Here is a 10,162-nt window from a genome sequence, read left to right as displayed (position 1 = left end):
GGGAGGAGGGAGGGGGGATGGGTTAGCCTGGTGATGGGTATTGAGGAGGGCACATTCTGCATGGAGCACTGGGTGTTATGAACAAACAATGAATCATGGAACACTACACCAAAACAAATTATGTAATGTATGGTGATTGACATAACAATAAAAAAAAAGAGAATTAGTAGAGTGCTGAGGGCAGAACCATGTCCAGGAAACCACCGCAGAGTTTCAATCAAATGAAGCATGGAATTTCAGTATCTAAGTACTGGAAACATGTAGCATTTGGGAACATAATGGTAAGCTTGTTGAAAGCAGTTGAAGTAGCATATTGGGGTAGGACTCTGACTGTCGTCTATTGAGACAAGAATGGGAGAGGAGGTAAGAGGTGAGGACCATTCTTTCAAGAAGCTCAGATGGGGGGTGCCTGGGTGGCTCAGTTGGTTAAGCGACTGCCTTCGGCTCAGGTCATGATCCTGGAGTCTCGGGATCAAGTCCCACATCGGGCTCCCTGCTCAGCAGGGAGTCTGCTTCTCCCTCTGACCCTCTTCCCTCTCGTGCTATCTCTCATTCTCTCTCTCAAATAAATAAAATCTTTAAAAAAAAAAAAAAGATCAGATGGGAGGAAGTAATGATTGAATAGGGGCTGGAAAGGTGAATGCTAGGTCCCATAGGGGGAATTTTCTTAGATGTCTGAGCAAGTTTATGGGTGAGGAGAGGGAGGCCAGGGAGAAGAGGGATTGAAGTTACTGAATGGAATAACTGATAAAATCCAGAACAAGTGGGAAGAGGTTGGGTCAAGGACATAGGGAAGGACTGGCCTTGAACGAAGAGAGAGAGAAAACTTTTATGAGACTGGAGGAAAGAAGTGGGGAAATATATACATGAGTTTATAGACTGGAGAGGGGAGAAAGTTGAAGTTGACCATCCTTGTTGACTTCATTTTCTTCTATGAAGCAGGAAGTATATAGCCTTTCATAACACTGGACAGACTTACTAAACACTGTACTATATGGCATCGCATGGTGGTTAAGACCTCACAGTCTGGTGTCAAATGACCTGAGTCCAAATCCTGCTCTCATACATTCAAACTGTGTGAATTCGGACAAGTCAGTCAACTTCCCTGAGTCCCATTCCTTCATCTGTACAATAGGAATTTATGGGAGTGCTATGTGGATTAAATGTGTTAGTATGTACAGGTCCCATTAGAACAGTGCTTGGGCACTTCGTGCTAGAACCTAAGCATAGAAAGTGTAAGACACAGCCTTCAAAGAGCTTTCAGTCAAGTAAGCCCATTGTCTAATTCTCTTTCTGCTTAAGAGTGATGCCATCCAAGAACCATGAAGCGCTCCCTGCTATTAGGAAAATGTTTCTAAATAACACTGTATCTTAGAAAACTTTTTAAATTCTGAATTCTGCTGTAGGACATAGTGATAAAGCCAAGAGAGAGAGATGAGTCTATAGAGCTGAGAGAGAACGGCTCAGGCAAATCCCTAAAGCTGAGATCTGAGGTCAAATAGCATAAACTTCTACCCAAGAGGGGAGAGGACAGGTATCCATGAGTTGATCCTGAGTGAATGCAAGCTAGTAGCAGGGAAGTGGCTGATCTTATGAATATAAGCTCAGACCATTGTCATTTAAGCTATATCCGTGGTTTTTGAAATGTCCCTAGATCAGCATCACTTGGGTACTTGTTAGAAATGCAAATTCTCGGGCCCTACCCCAGACCTACTGAATTGGAAACTCTGGTGCTGTCTAGAAGAAGCCTGGTCCCAGGAGGCAGTCAGCTTAAAAGATGAAGAATAAATGCATATGATTTAGAACCAACCCATTATGGTAGTGTATAATGTGCCTAAAGAAAGGAACGAGATGGAGAGCAAAAATCTGGTGCGAAGTACAGTATATCTGGCCTTGCATACCAAATTTACCAAAAAAAAAAAAAAAAAAAAACGTATTCTCCAATAAAGCAAAGATTGTGCTGGAAGCCCGAGGATAGGTGATATATCCTTGAAAAGAATCTCCTATACTTTGGCAAGTTTCTTTTATGTGAAAAATGTTTTGAAATTAACAAAGGACTTCCATCTGTGCAAATCAATCCTGACAGTTTTGCGATGCAGGCCACCTTGTCTCAAGTTTATAGATTCAAAAAGGCTTTGACTTGCCCACCATCAAAGTCCGTGGCAGAACTGGAATTGAAAACCAGGTCTTTTGTCAGTCCAGTTTTCTCATAACCTCTCCTAGTTGGCTACTAATTTGGTTTTCAGCCATCTCGCTACTAGAAAGGGGTTTGAAAAGGGGTCATGAGTAGTTCAAGTTATGGGAAGCTGTATCTTCCATTTTAAATTGGTTAATTGACATTCCAGATTATAAATCAGCCTCCTGTGAGTGAGTTGTGTGACTCAATACCCTAGAGTCCAATTATCACTGGATGAGCTGACAAAATTGAGTTTCTGAGCTGGTAGCGCTGAGAATCCATGCCTAGGTCACTGCTTCTCATGGGGCCGGCAGGATGCAGAGGGCTCCCCTGGAGGGGCATTTAAAATCACGTTTTACTGTCATTTCATCAGCATACATCTTCCCCCACAGATTCTGAGATGCCATCCTAGGAGTGTGCACTGCTTCCTGGTTGAGAATCTTGGCAATAGTGAACCAAAGTCCCTGACAGGAAGGTGTTAGTGTAGAGACATGGCTGAGAACCTCAGCCCTCGGCAGTTTTAGCTGCCCTCTGATGTTAAGCTTAATACAACCCCGACTTCTCCTCTACTTTAAGATCCAAATTTGGCAAGTCTTGAATGCTGGCCTAAGTCCGGCTTTTAGCTGTGGGGGTTCTGCAAGGGCCGAATAGATGGCACCCAAGCTCTGAACGTAGGTTCTTCATAAATATGATAAAAAAAATGGATGGAGAAATAAAATATCACTTTTGTTATCAATGGGTGAGAAGATACAGCTTTATATGATAGTCTAAATGGGCTTGATAACTTCCTATCCTAAGGAAAGCGAGCAGACAGAGCAGACATCACCAAAGTTGCAGAGCACAAATAGAACAAATACCCCACATTCAATCTATTAAACTTTGAGAGATTAGTGCCACCCAACTGAGAAACATGGACCAAAGGCAATCATCCACCAAGTGGGTTATTCGTTCACCCTGCATGAGGAAGAGTAAGGGTGGAGCAACCAGGGGCTCTATGTTCCTTAATTCACTCTATAAAGGCAGAAGTGGGGATAAAGTATTCCGCCTCCTTCCCAGCATTGGATGTAAGGAATTCTGGAGGAGTGCCAAGGATCCAAGAGGAAGACTGACTTGGCAACAGGTACAAGATGTATTTGCTATGAGTGGGGAGGAAACTTGGGGTATCAGTAAGGAGGCTCCTGGAGATAATCAAGGCATGACTGTGATGATGTGGCTGCAAAATGAAAATTGAACCATAAGAAATATCTTACTTCGTTATGGTACAAATGACAAAAGCCAGGCAGGTGACAACCTCAGAAGACCTGAGATTCAGGCTGAGCTCTGCTACTTAATGGCTATGTAATTTCGCCTCACCTGTGAGTAATTCCTAACAGGAATTATTTAAACAATCAACTCAAATTTAAGGATCTATTTAAACTACCTTCAAAGTATATGCTATAGGGCTATCATTTCAGACAATTTCGTGTCTTTCAATGCAATCGTTATGCTTACTTCTTTTTTTCATCTTATGGCATTATGGAGATGTCTAAACAGGTCCTTGCATGGGTGAGCGTCTGTAGCACACGGAGAGCAGCGTTAACAACTGTCCTTGACTTGCTGTTGACCGTAATTGGAAATGTTTTTAAACCTTCACCCTTTGGTATATTATTTGTACAGAGTTTCAGCAAATACTTTATATCAGATTAAGGAAGATCCCCTCTGCCACGGGTCTGCTAATTTAAAAAAAAATTCATTTATGGGATGTTTTTAAAAAAGCAAATACATTTTCTGCATCTGCTGAGATAATCATATGGTTTTTCTCGGTTGTTACCGTGGGGAATCGCATTGCAAGACTTCAGATATTGAACCATCTTGTTCCTGGGATAAACCCTACTTTGGCATGATTATTTAACGTGAGAGAAATGGCCTAGTTAAGAGACTTGGGTTCCAGGGTCGCCTGTGTGGCTCAGTCAGTTAAGCATCTGCCCTGGCTCAGGTCATGATTCCAGTGGTCCTGGGATTGAGACCCATGTCATTGGGCTCCCTGCTCAGTGGGGAGCCTGCTTCTCCCTCTGCCCTCCCCCCACCACCCCCTCTCCCCGCTCATGTGTGCTCTCTCAAATAAAATCTGAAAAAAAAGAGAGAGAACTGGGTTCCATTCATCTTTTAGTCTCCTGGCTTTAAAAACCAGCTATATGCTGACAACTTCCAAATTTGTATCTGCAGCTCCAACTATCCCACTAAATTTCAAACCCATATATATCCAACAGCTGATTTGATATCTCTGCCTCCAGTATGTCTAACAGGAATATCAAACTGATCATGACAGTTAAACCTGCCCATCTCTGTTAATGGAAGTTCCATCCTTCCAGCTTGGCTCAGGGCAAAAACCTTGGAATTACTTTTGATTCTTCTCTCACACTTCACATCTGATAATGTCCCCAAATGTTGTGTGTTCCTACTTTCAAAATACATCTGGAATTTGACCACCTCCCACAATTTCCAGTGCTCTGATCCTGGTCTAAGTCATCATCTCTTGCTTGGACTATTGCAATAGCCTCCTACAGGTCTACTTGCTTCTGCAGTTGCTTTCTTTACAACTATTCTCAATACAAAATCCCAAGTGATTCTTTAAAAACCCAAGTAAGATCACGTCACTCCTCTGCTTAAGATGTTCCAATGGCTCCCTATGTCAGAATAAAAGCCAAAGTTCTTGCATTGGTCTACAAGACCCCTACACCATCCTGGCCCTCCTTACCTCTTTGGCCTCATCTGCTATTCTCATTCATTCAGCTCCAGCCTCAAGACTTCACACCTCTCTTAGAAAGCTCTTTCTCCCTATTCCCAGGCTCACTCTCTCACCTCCTTTAGGTCCACTCAAAGGTTACCTTCTCTGAAGATCTGTTCTGACCTTCCTGTTTTAAACTGTAACCACTCCCCTCCAGAGGCACTCTCTGTCCTTCCTTCCCTACTTAATTTTTCTTCACAGCACTTAGCATCTGACACACCCCGTATTTTGCTCATTTGTCAATCAACCTTCATTAGAATGCAAACTCTGTGAGAACAGGGATTTTTATTTTCCTCATTGATGTAGCCCCAGTGCCTGGAGTAGTAAATGACAAATGTAGGCAAGAAATCAGTATCTCTCCTTTCTGGAGGGGAGGAGGGTGGGGGGATGGGTTAGCCTGGTGATGGGTATTGAGGAGGGCACGTTCTGCATGGAGCACTGGGTGTTATGAACAAACAATGAATCATGGAACAGTACACCAAAACAAATTATGTAATATATGGTGATTAACATAACAATAAAAAAATTTAAAAAAAAGAAATCAGTATCTCTTGACTGAAAATATAAATTATTACTGTTTCTTTAAAATATTCATTCTTTAAAGTAGCTATTGTGTAATACTTTAAAAAACAAACTGTTGGGGCGCCTGGGCGGTCATTGGGCATCTGCGTTCGGCTCAGGCCATGATCCCAAGGTCCTGGGATTGAGCCCCACGGCGACGGGCTCCCTGCTCTGTGGGAAGCCCGCTTCTCCCTCATCCCCTCCCCCTGCTTGTGTTCCCTCTCTCGCTGTGTCTCTGTCTGTCAAATAAATAAAATCTTTAAACAAACAAACAAACAAACTCTTAAGTCTGAAGATTTCCAAAGCTAACCACAACTTAATTTTGAACTGGAAATTGATAGAGTGCCTGAAGTCATCTCTTTATTTGGGGTTATAAAAATCACACATCAAAGACTGATTTTAAAACTTGGAACTGGTTCATTATACTGTTTTTTCTACTTTAATACGCATTTGAAAAAGTCCTTAATAAAAGGCTTGGAAAAAGCTTTCAAGAGAAGGTAGGATGAAATTTTAAAGCCTAAGCTTAGATGTGCATGAGTCTTTAAATAATGTTCTATGTAGATCCTTTTTCCCCGCTGGTTTTGGTTGAACTTTAAAAGTCTAGCTTACTAAATAATTCTCATTTAAAATACAATTGCTAACATCAGCACATTAAGTGGAAAGCTAATTTTAAAAATCAATGAAAGTTTGCATTATTTTATGACAGTTTGCAAGTTAAAAAAGAAAATGAACAGAAAATGTTCAGCCTAAAATTTAGTACAGGCAATGTATAATAAATTAGATTTGAAAACAAAGCAGGACTGAGCAGGACGGGCTCTTCAGGTATAAGGAAAGGAATTCCAGGTCTGACATTGGTTCTGTTAGAGAAAGGTCTTGCTGTTCATCGACCTGTTCCATCTGTCTGCTTTTCAAATTGATTAAGTCACTCACATTCCAGAGGCACTGGTTTTAAAGGCCAATCTGATAGATATTTCACAAAGAGCCATCTTACTCTTGTTTAATTTCACCATGAATCCCTTCTCAGAGTGATTCTTCTATTGTCAGTGAAAGAGATAGTAGGGCATTCTATATACAGATAGTCCCTGATTTATTATGGTTGGATTTATGATGGTTGGACTTAAAAATGTTCAACCTCACAATGCTACAAAAGCAATATGCACTCAGTAGAAACTGCACTTTGAATTCTGAATCGGTCATTTTCCCAGGCTAGTGATACGAAGGTACACTCACTCGTGATGCTGGACAGCAACCTGCAGCTCCGTCAGCCCTGCGATCATGAGGGTGAACAATCAACACACTGACGACCCTTCTGTACCCATACAACCATTCTGTTTTTCACTTTCGGTAGTCAGCATATTACATGAGATACTCAACATTTTATTATAAAATAGGCTTTGTGTTTGATGATTGTGCCCAACTGGAGGCTAATGTTAGTGTTCTGAGCACATGTGAAGTAGGCTAGGGTAAGCTAGGATGTTGAGCAGATTAGGTGTATTAAATGCATTTTTGACTAATGTAACTTTCAGCTTATGATGGGTTTACTGGGATATAACTCTATCATAAGTCAAGGAAGATCTGTACTCATTTTGGGAGGGAAAACTGGAAGGGATCGTCTCTGATCTGCCTTTTCTATTTTTTCAGTTAAGACTGTAGTCAACCAATCAGCTGATTTTCAGCAGGGAAGTAATTTCTGAGAAAAGTAAACAGTTTAACAGAAGCATAGATCATCTGTAAATACAAAGTTTGAGAGCGTGATAAAAGTATTACTTTTGAATAACTTACATGTGCATTAACTTTATAAAAACACCATCCTTAAGAAGGGAAAGTATTAAAGGTAACAGCTAATGTTCTTCAAATTCCCCAAATCTGTGGGGCTCACATTTCATGAAAAAAGAGAATAATCATCAGGGTAGAATTATGACCTTATCTTGAACTCTTGGACACTTTTTTTTTTTAAAGATTTTATTTATTTATTTGACAGAGACACAGCGAGAGAGGGAACACAAGCAGGGGGGAGTGGGAGCGGGAGAAGCAGGCTTCCCGTGGAGCAGGGAGCCCGACACGGGGCTCAATACCAGGACCCTGGGATCATGACCTGAGCTGAAGGCAGACGCCTAACGACTGAGCCACCCACGTGCCCCGAACTCTTGGACATTTCTGCAACTTTTCATTAGCTCAACAATCCAGACTCTAGGAAGACAACTCAGTACCTGTTCTGTCCATCAGCTCCTTTCCCTGATTTAAAATACTGCTTCTGAATCTAGTTCTTCAATGAGAAGTTCAGAGCCTACTATGTGGAAGGAAGGCTCTCGGCGGGGTGGGGGCGGCGGGGAAAGAAACTTGAACGTCTTCTTTGAAAAGCTTACAATTTAAAAATAAATAAAAAGCTTATAATTTGTTGGAGGAGAGAAACAGATGTACATCTAACCAAGTGCCAATGGAGGCCCAAACACTGGAGCAAGACAGTACAGAAGGGGGGCTAATTTAAGCGTGTGGACCAGGGAAGGCTTTTTAGAAAGGATCTAAATTGAAGCTTTGAAGGGACAAGTAGGGAGGAGAAAGGAGGAGCATTAAAGGCTGAGGAAAAAGAATGAATATGGCAATCTAAGTGAGAACGAAGGTAGTAAATTCAAGGATGAAGACAGATCAGTGTGACAGGAATGTTTGTTTAGAGAACGTAGAGCGTAATGAAGCTTAAAAGGCAGGTTGATTTCAAATCAACTATAGGAAGGAAACGGTCATTAAAAGCCTCTGAAGGTTGTGTTCAGAAAGACTTCTCTGATAGACTGTGTGAGACATGAAGGTAAAAGTGGGGAGGTGGTTACTGTAATCATCCAAAGAAAGATAATTAAGTCCTGAATTCAGTGTGTGATTAATGGGACTAGAAAGGAGAAGACCGCTATACGACAAAGGCAAACTGTTGGCAATTTGGTGAGATGAGTGGGAGGAAGTTGTTGAAAATGACCACTAATAGGATGGGGATGCAGTTAATTCAGATAAGGGACACAAGAATGTGTTTGTGGGGAAGTAAGTGATCTGGTTTTCGATTGCGTTTGAGGTGCTGGGCTGGGGTGGTGGGATCCATGCACATGGCAATGTTCGCCAGCTGGAAATTCAGGCCTGGATCTTGAGGCCTATCTTGGCTAGAAGAATGGACTTAAGATGTGTTATCAATGTAAGTGGTACTGAGATCAAAGAAAAAGATGAAATTGCTCAGGAGAGTACAGGGACTTGCTTGAGAACTATCATCCTCACACAAATTTTAAAATACGAAAAAAAAATCAAAATTACTGCCCAGTTTTATTTTCAAAATGGAAATCCTTACAAGCTTCTAAGAACAACTGTTAACGCATCAGGATTCCCAGTTTTTGTGTGTCACTGTCTAGGTTCTGTTGTCTCTAACAGTTGTATTGTGCAGTGGAAAGAACGGCAGGTCTCATCACAAAACCCAAGGGTTGACTCTTGTGTCCAGAATTTCCCAGCCACCTGACCATAAATCTGAGCTTCAGACTCCACTTGCTTCATGGGATTCATGGAACACTACATCAAAAACTAATGATGTAATGTATGGTGATTAACATAATAAAATTTTAAAAAATGCATGGCAAAAAAAAGACATTGTATGTGAAAGCACTGTACAAACTAAGAAATTATTAGGACAAGAGTATCAGCCTACCATATGGCCTAGCAGAGTAGAAACGTATTTCTTAATGGATGCAGAATCTCCATTATTAGGAAGGAAGCAGCTTCAGGCAACTATCTCTGTACTTCCCACACTGCCTGTCATAGTTACCTGTATGGCAACAGATCATCGGAAGTGGAATCTATAAACCTTGGTGTCAGGTTTTGTTTTCTCCTGCACCTTAGGACCTCTGGGCATTGGAGTGGGAAGAAAACCTGATGGAATAGAAATGATTACTTTAAGGGGTGCCTGCCTGGTTCAGTAGATACAGTATGTGACTCTTGATCTTGGGGTCATGAGTTCAAGCCCCATGCTGGGTGTAGAGATTACTTAAAAAAAAAAAAGCTAACTTACTTTACAAAAAAGAAGAAATTATTCCTGTAAACATTTTTGTTCTTTTCTCAAGCCAATGTGTCAGGTTTGCTACAGATACTTGTGGGCATTGGTTGGTTCTGCTGGTTGCATAAACAACCAAAGTTCTGAGACAAATACAAATGATTAGACCGGAGTCAAACTCCAGCAGAGGAAAAAGATTCTTTGTTTGCAGAAGGCTCCAGAGCCAGAGAAAAGTGAATTCTTGCCTCCATGATGTGATCCAAGAAACCAAATTTCCTAGGAGGAATTGTAGGGGCCCTGCCTCACAAAAGTGGTCCTCAGTCACTGCTGCATAAGGAGCCCACGTTTTCCAAAATTCTTTCAAGCTAAGGGTTTGACACTGCAGTTTCATAGAGCCCCTAATTCATTTCCTGTTTAGATTATGCAGGCTAGAATGCCTCTCCCCAAACTCTAGTGGGACATCTTCCTGACCTGATGCCAAAGCTTAGCCCCAGTTAGGCCTCCGAACGGCAGGCTTGGACTACCTCTGGAGAAGGACCAGGTCCTCTCTTCTCAGCCCTTGGGCTCCCCCGCAACCCACCCTGGTTTTCAAGGCCTGTTTTTAAAAGTTATTTCAGGGGTGCCTCGGTGGCTCAGTCGG

This window comes from Zalophus californianus, chromosome 8, assembly GCF_009762305.2.
Source record: "Zalophus californianus isolate mZalCal1 chromosome 8, mZalCal1.pri.v2, whole genome shotgun sequence".
Classification (NCBI taxonomy): domain Eukaryota; kingdom Metazoa; phylum Chordata; class Mammalia; order Carnivora; family Otariidae; genus Zalophus; species Zalophus californianus.
The sequence above is the reverse complement of the archived record's forward strand: the minus strand, read 5'-3'. Positions refer to the sequence as shown.